An 11,260-nucleotide genomic window follows, 5' to 3' on the forward strand; every position below is an offset into this window, starting at 1 on the left:
TGACCTCTCTCCTCCAGACGATGGCAATAAATCAAGGAACTCTTTCCCAGGGTGCAACGCAAACCAATGCGCTGGCACAAGTGGCAGCGATAAGCTGTGCACAATGCGAAGGGGTCATTCAGTAGAAATGTGCCCATCAAACCCACAGGCAGTGTACTCCATTCAGAACAACCCGTACAACAACACATACAACCTGGGTTGGCGGAATCACTCCAACTTAAGTTGGGGAGGTAACAACGACCAGGGAGACTAGAGGAATTCACAGATTAACTCCGGGAATCAAGGAAACCCTCTGGCTTTTCATCAAAGTCTGAATNACAACGGCCCTGACAGATCAATGCAAGTTGTTACTGATGCCTCCGCAGTAGGAGGATTTATGGACAAGACCTACACTAAAGCCAAGGTCATCTTGGATCGCATTTCACGAAACACAGATGACTGGGTAGACGACGGGTACGGGGGAAGAGGCCCAGAGAGAAGAAGAGCAGAAAATGCCATTGTACCATCTGATACAATGAAAACATTGGCCGCGTAAATGGCCGCAGTGACCTCTCTCCTCCAGACGATGGCAATAAATCAAGGAACTCTTTCTCAGGGTGCAACGCAAACCAATGCGCTGGCACAAGTGGCAGCAATCAGCTGTGCATAATGCAGAGGGGATCATTCAGCAGAAATGTGCCATCGAACCCTCAGGCAGTGTACTCTATTCAGAATAACCCGTACAACAACACATATAACCCGGGTTGGCAGAATCACCCTAAATTCAGTTGGGGAAGTTACAATGACTAGGGAGGCTAGAATTAGAGTCATCAGCACCAAAGGTAATCGTACAACCAACCTTCCACATCAAACACCTCTACAAATTCATCATCCTTGGAAGCTCTGCTGAAGCAGTACATTGAGAAAAATGATGAATTTGGAGGTCCAGGTTATGCAATCGCAAGCATCTTCCATAAGGAATTTGGAGGTCCAAGTAGGGCAACTGACAGCCGAGCATCAAAATAGAACACTGGGAACGCTGTCCAGTAATTCAAAAGCCCCCGGATCTCATGGGAAGGAACTATGTCAGTAGTGACATTGTGCAGACATGTCTAACCGCCTGCGGGGACGCGGATTGCGGTAACCTTGAACGCATTTGTTCCATTGACCTTGAACGCATTTGTAAGCTTTGATGAAGGACACCGGGATGCGGAAGGAACAATGTCATGAAGGACTTTTCCCTATCGAAATCACCTATATAATAAGCTTTGATGCGTTGGCCATTGACCTTGAACGCATTTGTTCCATCTTCTCTGGTCAATTCTATGACACCGTGTGGAAACATCTATTTAATGATGTAACTAAGAGGTAAAGAGTAATATTTTTTGTCGAGCATAAAAGTCTCGTTGATGGATGTGGCTATCATGCCACGTCTTTGTCTTTTCTTTATAAATTTTGGCATTCTCGTATGCCTCAAGCCCCTATACATTCAAATCATGCAACTGAATCTTCCTTGCTTCATTTGCAAGGTTTAAATCAAGGTTAATCTTTTTGAGTGCCCAGAGTGCTTTGTGTTTCAACTCTAGTGGTAAGTGGCAGGCCTTTCTAAACATCAACGGATATGAAGATAAGGGTTGGGTGGATGGTAGGCGGTGGCAACCATGTGATTAACATTAAACTTGATCATTATTTTAGAAACAATGCGATTGATGAACTATGTACTTTCGTCGCTTATTAGGGCACGAGGCGTCCCAAAAGGTGTGAAGATGTTCTTCTTTAAAAATTTGTATACGGTCGCCACATAATTCTTCGTATAGGAAATAGCTTCAACTCATTTGGATACATAGTCTACAACCAAGAAGATGTACTAATGGCCACCTGAGGAAGGAAATGACCTCATAAAGTCAATGCCCCACACATCAAATAATCCAACCTCCAGGATTGTCGTGAGTGGCATCTCATTTTTTGTTGAGACATATTTCCAATCCTTTGATAACGGCCACAATTGACTACAAAGGCGCGAGCGTCTTTGAATAGCGTTAGCCAATAGTAACCACATTACAACACCTTAGCTGTTGTTCTCTGTCTTCCAAATTGCCCATAGTGCTTCATGGCCCTTTGATAAGATTTCTTGCGCTTCAGACTCGAGAACGTATCTTCTTAGAATGTGATTAGAACCCGACTTATACAAGAAGGGCTCATCCCATCTATAGAATTTGCACTCATGGACCAGCTTCTTACACTGGTGGTAGTTGAAGTCATTTAGCCATGTCCTATAGACTAGGTAGTTTACAACATTAGCGTACCACGACTTATTTCCTTTTATTTTCAGTAGCTTTTCATCAAGGAAACTATCATGAATATCCTGAGTAGTGTGTTGAAAAGGCTCATTCTCAAGTCTTGAAAAATAATCGACAACTTGATCTTCAATGCCCTTGCGGTCCATAATCTCCAAGTCAAATTCTTGAAGTAATAGTACCCATCGAATTAACCGTGGTTTAGCATCCTTTTTCGCCATTAGATACTTGATTTTTGAATGCTCAATATGACGAAATTTTTCTGCAACGAAAACTACTGCAAACAACTCTTTTTCTGTAGTCGTATAGTTCTCTTGGGCTTCACTTAGAGTCTTGCTCGCATAGTAAATCAGATGAATCATTTTGTCTTTCTTTTGACCCAGCATGACACCTACTACCACATCACTCGCATCACACATGAGTTCAAATGGATGCGACCAATCTGGTGTTATGAAAATAGGCGTTAAAGTCAATGCTTTCTTAAGAGTTCGAAATGCATGGTCACATGAATCAGTAAACTTGTAGGGTTGGTTGAGTCCAAGTAAGTTGCTTAAAGGCTTGGAAATTTGGAAAATCCTTTGATAAAGCGTCGTTAAAAGCTCGTGTCCCAAAAAGCTTTGTAGTGTTTTGATATTAGAAGAAGTTGTGGTAGTTTAGCTATCACATCAACCTTGGAAGGTGTTGGAGTTGATACCCTAAAGTCTCGTATCCTCTAGTTTGTAAACTGTTTGTATGAACGCTTGTGTAGTATAATATATGATATTCACTTCACATCTTCTTTTTTTGCTCAATTATATGTTTTATTTGCTTTACCACAAACCAATAAACATAAAATCCCTAGTTATCATGTAACTTAAGCATGGATACAGAAGTATATGGATATAGGAGGAAAACCATATCTTGGTAACACTACAAATGCAGCCCACTTTGTGGAATGGTCACAAGTGTTGTGACTTGTCACAGATGGTCTAATCCTGATCATTCGTGTAGAGGACATGCGAGTGGGGTCATCTTATACAAAGAGTTTGTATAAGACCTGACCACGAAGTATTAACGTCTCGTTATATAACACCATTCATGACAGAGACTTCACTTCACTAGGATGACCATAGGTAACATGATCTCAATCCTGAGTGAGTAGGGAACTCCGCCATTGAGAGCGGTCTTTTGATTTGTATGGGTGCGAGTGACTAGGTCGCCGATTTAAACCTACCATTTTGGGGATTCGTCTGATTTGGGAGCTGGGAACTTAGCTACACAAGATGGAATTCACTCCTTCCCCAAAGCAGGGGTAAGTAGATAGATAGTTACCTTAAGGGCTGATTCTAGGGCTTGAACGATGTGGCCCCACATACTTTCTCTTGGCCCGAAAGGTGTTCACACATTGTTGGACTATGTTGTATTGTTCATTAGAGGAATCGGTGGTACTTAAGGAGTGAGATGTAACTACAGGGGCAAAACGGTAAATTGGCTCAACTGTAGTTATGAGCATCTGTGAAGGGTCATCGCACTCATGATTGGTTATATCCGATGGACACAGAAATATATCTGTGGTAAGAAGAGTTCAACTGTTGGTCTTTAGTAGAATGCCTGGTAGTTAACGGATGGTGGATCTCGTGGCTAAAGAATTTAGTCAGCTATTCACGTACCGTTGGAGCTTCGAGCTACAGGTCCATTAGGTCCCCTAGGTAGCTTGGATAAAGTAGAGAATTAGTGTTTGAGTCAGTTTGAAATGTTCAAATTGATAAGAGGGAGTTCGATTATATATAATATAATTGAACTGGTTGATTATATATGATATAATTGACTAAATGTATGAGATACATTATTTTGGAGGAATTTAGATATAAATATGATTTATATCATGTGGAGGAGAAATTACTATAGTAGATATGTGATATCAAACTATAGGGTAAGAATATAATATGATTATATTCATTAATGATTAAATTGGTTAATTATATGATAATTGACCTAAAACTTCTCTCGGACGTGCGTTATTGGGAGAATCCGAAGTACATAGCGTAGCATCTACACAATTTGTTCTTTCTCCAACCTCTACCAAATTCACCAAAGATCACACTTTGGATTCTCACACCGAGAATACCAAGGGCTCCATTCGGTGGTGTCGTCCCCGCTGCTGTTCACTTGTTCGTGACTGTTCGTGTTGCTGCCATTCGTGTAGACGATCGTGCTGCTGCAACCAACTTGTTTGCTGGGCAATAGAGTGCGGGTGGAGGTTCTTCCGCTGTGTTTGAGTTTAAATCTTGAAGAGAGTCTTCAAATGGTATGAAAACTCTTTCCTTTGTATTTTAGTGTTCAAAGCACGCCTTTAATTAATGTGAATTTGCATAACTGTCTGTTAGAATGTATGTGTTGTATTTCAGTCATAATGAAATCAGAAAGATCCGAACGCGCTCATGGATGCTCTTCATTAAGAGTTCCTTCAGACGGATCTACCTTTAAACTTTTCTGAGGGACCTTGTGCCCAAACATAATTTCTTCTGTCACCATAAAGTGACACTTTTCCCAGTTTTCTACAAGGTCGGCCTTCTCGTATCTCTTGAGTACATCTTAAAGGTTGGTCAAGCACTTATCATAAGAATATCCAAAAACAGAGAATTCATCCATAAAATTCTCCACTAATTGTTCTAGGAAGTTCGAGAAAATCGCCATCATACACCTTTAAAATGTACTAGGTGCGTCGCACAAGCTAAATGGCATGTGAAGAAATACAAAGGTCCTATATGGGTAGGTGAAGATAGTATTCTCCTGATCCTCCAGAGCAATCATTATCTGGTTATAAGCTGAGTAGCTGTCCAAAAAGTAAAAGAATTCATTACCTTCTAATCTGTCCAACATCTTATCAATAAAAGGCAAGAGGAAGTGATCCTTTTTGGTGGTGGCATTGAGCTTTCTACAGTCCATACATATTCGCCACCCAGTCACTATTCTGGTAGGTATCTGCTCTTTATTGCTATTAATGACTACAGTCATGCCTTCTTTCTTGGGCATACATTGGATAAGGCTAACCCATTGGCTGTTGAAGATAGGATAAATGACTCCTACGTCGAGCCATTTAATGATCTCCTTCTTCACAACATCTTTTATTGCAGGGTTTAATCTTCACTGGCATTGGATAATCCGTGTATGTTCTTCTTCTAGTCAAATCTTATGCATACAATATGATGAGCTTATATCTCTGATATTTGCCAAGGTCCCTTTAATGGCTTTGATGTGTTATTTGAGCACATTCATTAATGATTCTTCATTAGATGCGTTCAATTGGGAGGATATTAACTAGCAATGTGTTATCCTTTCCTAAGTATGCATATTTCAGATGTGCTGGTAATGTCTTCAATTCCAATGTTGGCGGTTCCTCAAACGATGGTTTTGTTCTCTTCTGCTCTTTATCACTCAGATCTAGAGATTCAATCTTCCTTTGTGTTTTGATCATAGCATTGGAAACTTCTTCTTGTTCGTGATCAAAAACTTTTTTACAAAGTAGCTCAGATTCAGCTTCAACTCCTTCAAGTTCCCATTTCAATGCGTCAATATGTTGACAAGTTTCTGCTTCATCAGGATATTTCAATACGTCCAATACGTTGAACTTGGTTTCCTGATCATTCATCCTTAATGTTAGCTTACCTTTGTAAGTATCTATAAGGAATTTCCCTGTGCATAAAAATGGCCTACCTAAGATAATAGGCATTTCTTTATCCTCCTCGTAATCTAGAATTATGAAATCGGTTGGGAATATAAACTTGTCCACTTGCACTAGAATATCCTCTATCTTTCCTTCAGGATAAGCAATGGATCTATCAACCAATTGGAGCGATACTGTTGTCGGTCTCGCTGCCCCGATCCCTAGTTTCTTAAAGATCGAAAGTGACATTAAATTAATATTGGCTCCTAAGTTGTAGAGGGCACAACCCAAATCAATCCCTCAAATAAAACAAGGGAATTTAAAGTTTCCAAGATCCCTCATCTTTTTAGGAACGTCTCTCCTGAGAAAAGCACTAGTTTCTTGCATTAGAGCCATTGTTCCATTTCATTCAACCTTTTCTTCTTAGATAGAATATCTTCTAAAAACTTTTCATAAGAAGGCATTTGCTCTATTGCCTCAACTAGAGGGATATTCACATAACGTTGCTTCAAGATGTCAAAGAAGCAACGAAACTGGTTTTCATCACTTTTCTTTTTTAAGTGCTGAGGAAAAGGGGGGTTTGGTCGTGTATCTAAAGTTGAAGTATTCGCAACAAATTTTACGCGATCAATGACTTTCATTTACTCTATTTTATCCTTTTCCTTAGTTGTCCCAAGCGTTGAGATGTTTTTGTCTGAATCTTGAGTTGGTGTACTTGCTGTTTGCTCTAAATTCTGTAGGTCATGGCTTTTATTGGTCTTGTTGGTTGATTTCCTTACTACTGATTCTTGCTTATCTGGTTTATCATTTAGAGGTCTACCATTTCGTAATTTCATAGCATGACACTGCTCATTTTCTATGTTTCATGGATTTTCCGTATTACTCAGCAAGGAACCACACGATATTACCTTCAATTCACCGGCGAGTTGGCCTATTTGCATCATAAGGCTATAGATTGAGAAAGCCTGACTTTGCAAAAGGGCATCATTTTTCTGCATACATTCTTATAGCAGATTCTCTACGGAAGAGGATGATGAACTGAATGCCTGTGCGGGCTGGTGATGTTCTTGTGTAAGTTGGTGATGTTGCTATTGGTGACTTTGGTAATTATGGTGGAATCCTGGTGGTTCACCTCAATTTACCTATTGGTCGCCTGATCTATCATGTTGCGTTGACTGGTTCCCACCCCAATCAAAATTGGGATGATTTTTCCTCCCTGGGTTGAAGGTGTTGAAAAAAGGATCATGGTTCACGAAACATACATATTATGCATTTTGCAGGCACAAATTATAACTATGCAGTTCGTCGCATCCCACGCAACTGGTATCAGTAATATGGTTCACCGCCTTGACTTGGTCATTACTTCTGGTATTAACTTGATTGTAACAAATTTATCATGGTAGCCAGTTGAGTTTGTAGAGCAGTCATAGTTTCCTTATCAAATCCTTCTTGGTCACTTCGTTTTCTACCTCATCTCGTGCCAAAGTCATTACCTTCCCATTCCTCGTAATTTCTTGAGATTCTATCCATAATTGCCTTCGTCTTAACGCAGGTTTTGTCTAATAGTCCTCCAATTCCTATTGTAGTCGTGTCTGTTACTTGTTGTGAATTCTTGTTTAGCCCATCATAAAAAATCTCCATATGTACGAAATTAGGAATCCTATTATACGGGCAATTCCTTACCAACTTTGTCACAGAGAGTTTCTCAATCTCTTTGCTCAAACTTTGTAATGTCCCTTCATCACTTGGCATTCTCTGTTGGGGGGGGGGGGAATGGGAAAAGTGACAATCGGATCTCCTTAGGAGTGATGTTTGTGATGACAGAAGTCTTGCAGTTTGGATCATTTGAAGCATTACTAGTTTCATTTTGAATTTAGCACCTTCAAAAGAGGGCCACATAATTCCTGGAGAGAAGTCATAAAGGCTTGGTGAAGCATACTCCCTTACGGGTCTGTTGTGATCATCGGCTAGAGTATTGGGTGAACTATGCTACGACGTTGTTGTTGAGATTATTGGCCGCATTCTCGATGAACATTGCATGATGCATGACATTAGCCATGCATCATATATATTATAATCGTTCCTATTATGCATGCAAGCATAAATATTAATTCGAACAATTCAAATTAACCTAAAATTGATTCTTATTTTTTTCTAGTGAGCTAGCAATGGAACCTTATGGACATACAGATTAGAAGCTCCAATGATATGAGATTAATTAATTAGACTCCTTAATTAAATTAATCAACATTTATTAACTACAGGTCACTCCACTAAAGACCCATAGTTGCACTATTCGCTCTGTAGATATATTTCTGTCCATAAATATAACCAATTAACAGTTTCACGAGTCGCTCGTAGCTACAATTACAAAAAATTATCGTTTTACCCTTATAGTTACGTCTAACTCCTTAAGTATTACTGATCCCTCTAATGAACAAACAGTTTATTAGTTTGACTATAAAATATCCCTTTAGTGCCAGTGAGAGGGTGGGGCCTTACTGTTTAAGACCTGAAATTAGCTATTAAGGGAACAATTCATCTACTTACCCTAAAGACGAAAAGGAGTGAAATTCATCTTGTATAGCTATGTTCCCAACTCCCTTCTTGGACAAATCCCCAAAATGGTAGACTAATTGAGTAGGTGAATCTAGCTACTTTCACCCATATAGATCAAAGGATTGCCCTTATAGATAGGAGTTCATAACTCACTCAAGATTTAGGTCAAGTCACCTATGGTCATCCTATGAAATGTTAATCTCTTTAACTAATGGCATTATGAAGAGAGACCAATCATTCGCGGTTCAGTCTTTTACAAATTATTTGTGTAGGATACCCACACTCACATGTCTTTACATGAACGACTAGGACGAAATCATTTGCAACACTTTACAACTCTTGTAACAATTATAAAGTGGGCATATCCACAGTATCACCAAGATAAGACACCCAACCTTATCCATATACTACAAACCATTTAGATTATTAATTAAACATGATCCACATGTATGTCACTACATACATGTTTAATCTACATAAAATAATATCGAATCTTAGTTTATTGGATTAAATTAATGCAAACTAAATGTTGAATAAAAATAACTCTTGTTTTATTAAATAAATAATTCGTATACAAAATTTACAAACTACAAGAACCACGAGATTTAGGGTACCAACCCCAACACGTATATCATAGGGACTCCTTTGAAACCCAGTGCTCTCAATATAGTCATAGAATCTTCTGTACTAGCATCTAGGGGACTGCTTAAGTCCATAGATATACTTATTTAGAAGACAATAAAGATCCTTTTTCCCTTTGACCTTAAATCCCTTAAATTGCACCACGTATATGTTCTCATCTAGATGTCCATGTAAGAAGGCAATCTTGACATCTACATGATCTAATTCAAGGTTATCTGAACAACCACAGATAATAGGAGTCTTATAGAGGTCTGTTTAACCACTAGTGAGAAGTTTTTGTGTAATCAAGGCCCGCTCTCTGTGTAAAATCCTTAGTCACTAGTCTAGCCTTATATCTAAGCTTTTGATTATTAGTAACAACCTCTTTCAGCTTGTAGATCCACTTGGATGCCACTGACTTGCATCCTTTAGGAAGAGAAGCTAGGGTTCAGGTGTCATTCACATTTACTGATTTCATTTTCTCACTCATAGCTTCTATCCAACTTCTAGCTTCAGAGCAGCTCACTGCCTCTTCAAAAGTAGTTAGCTCTTAGTCATTTGAGACCACATTAGTATTAAGAATTAGATTCATGTAGGTAGCCTCGGTATACCTAGTTGGAGAAACAATCACTCTTTTTTGTCTATCCCTAGCTAATAAGTATTGACTCAAATCAGGTTGAGCTTCGACATTTTTAACTTTTTCCCCTTTTCTAACTTGTTCCTCTTTTAGATCACTATGAGGGTTGTCTTGTGTAGGTGAGTTTTTAGGATTCTCTACCTCAATTCTAGTGGTAGGGTTCTTAGGAATTTCAACTGCCACTTCTTTCCTCTGCAAAACATTTCTTTCTCTTTAAATATAACATCTTTACTGATTATAAACCTCTGTCTATAAGATGCCACATTTTAAAACCCTTTATACCATCTGTAAAGCCTACAAACGTGCATTTGATAGTCCTAGACTTGAGTTTCCCTTGGTTATGATGTATATATCCAATAAATCCAAACATCCTTAGGTTTTCTAGGTTAGGTGAATTTTTGGACCACCTTTCCTCAAGGGTTAGAAAGTCTAAGGATGTAGTGTATATTGTACAGGTAGCAGCTTCAGCCCAATATTTTTCACTAAGAATGGAATCAGAAAATAGGTAACATCTTTGCATGATTGTTCTATTTAGTTTCTTAGCCACCCCATTTTATTGAGGTGTAAACCTCACTGTCCTATATCTAGTTATTTCATTCTCTATACAATATTAATGATGGAGCGAACACATGCGTAACGGAAGAAAAATATATCTAAAGTACTCTAATTAGATTAATTACAAAGATAAGCATGCATGCAATAAAACAAGAAAATCGGGAAAAGAATACAACCATTATAGTCTTTGAATCTTCTCCAAATAAGCTCCAATCTCTTCATAAAGGTTCGTAGACCCCCATGAGAGTCTTCCCAACTATTCTCCAGCCTTAGAATGGGGTGGTGGAATCCGGTGAGTGACTAATTTGGAGAGAAAAATGCTAAAGCTATGAGAGAAAATTGGATGAGGTTATCACATGATCTCATCTAAACCCACTATGGCCAAAAGGTCTTCAAAAGCATTAAACACTCCTTTTAAAGACCATTATATGCAAACATGCAACTTTGAGTTTGATGAGAATTTGACATTAAAAAATCCACTAACTCAAAAAGTGGGATTTAGTGGGACAAACAACATTTAGCCCTGCAAAAGTTGGCATTTCCCACTCACAAATATTGGATCTTTCCACTAACTTGGTCAAAGTTTGACTCTCAAAGTCTAAAGTCAACAAATTTGACTTTTTTACTTTTAAAAATAAAAAACCAACAATTTGACTTTTAATGCAATTTTGATCAAATCCATTTAATTTTAAAAATTAATTCTAATAATCAATTTTAAAATTAAATTAATATTAAATAATTAATTAAACAATTTAATTAATTCAATTTAATATTAAATCCAACACTAATCCCAATTTATATGAATCTCTATTCATAATCTTGATATTTAAATCTTATTTAAATATCTCTTATTTTCTCTTTCTTTATGTTTAATTCAAAATTAAACATTAGGTTAAATATATCGTATATATTTAACGTTTTCCTCCAAAAATCGAATTTGAACACTTCAAATTTGTTCATCACACT

This window comes from Benincasa hispida, chromosome 10 (genome assembly GCF_009727055.1).
Source record: "Benincasa hispida cultivar B227 chromosome 10, ASM972705v1, whole genome shotgun sequence".
Lineage (NCBI taxonomy): Eukaryota > Viridiplantae > Streptophyta > Magnoliopsida > Cucurbitales > Cucurbitaceae > Benincasa > Benincasa hispida.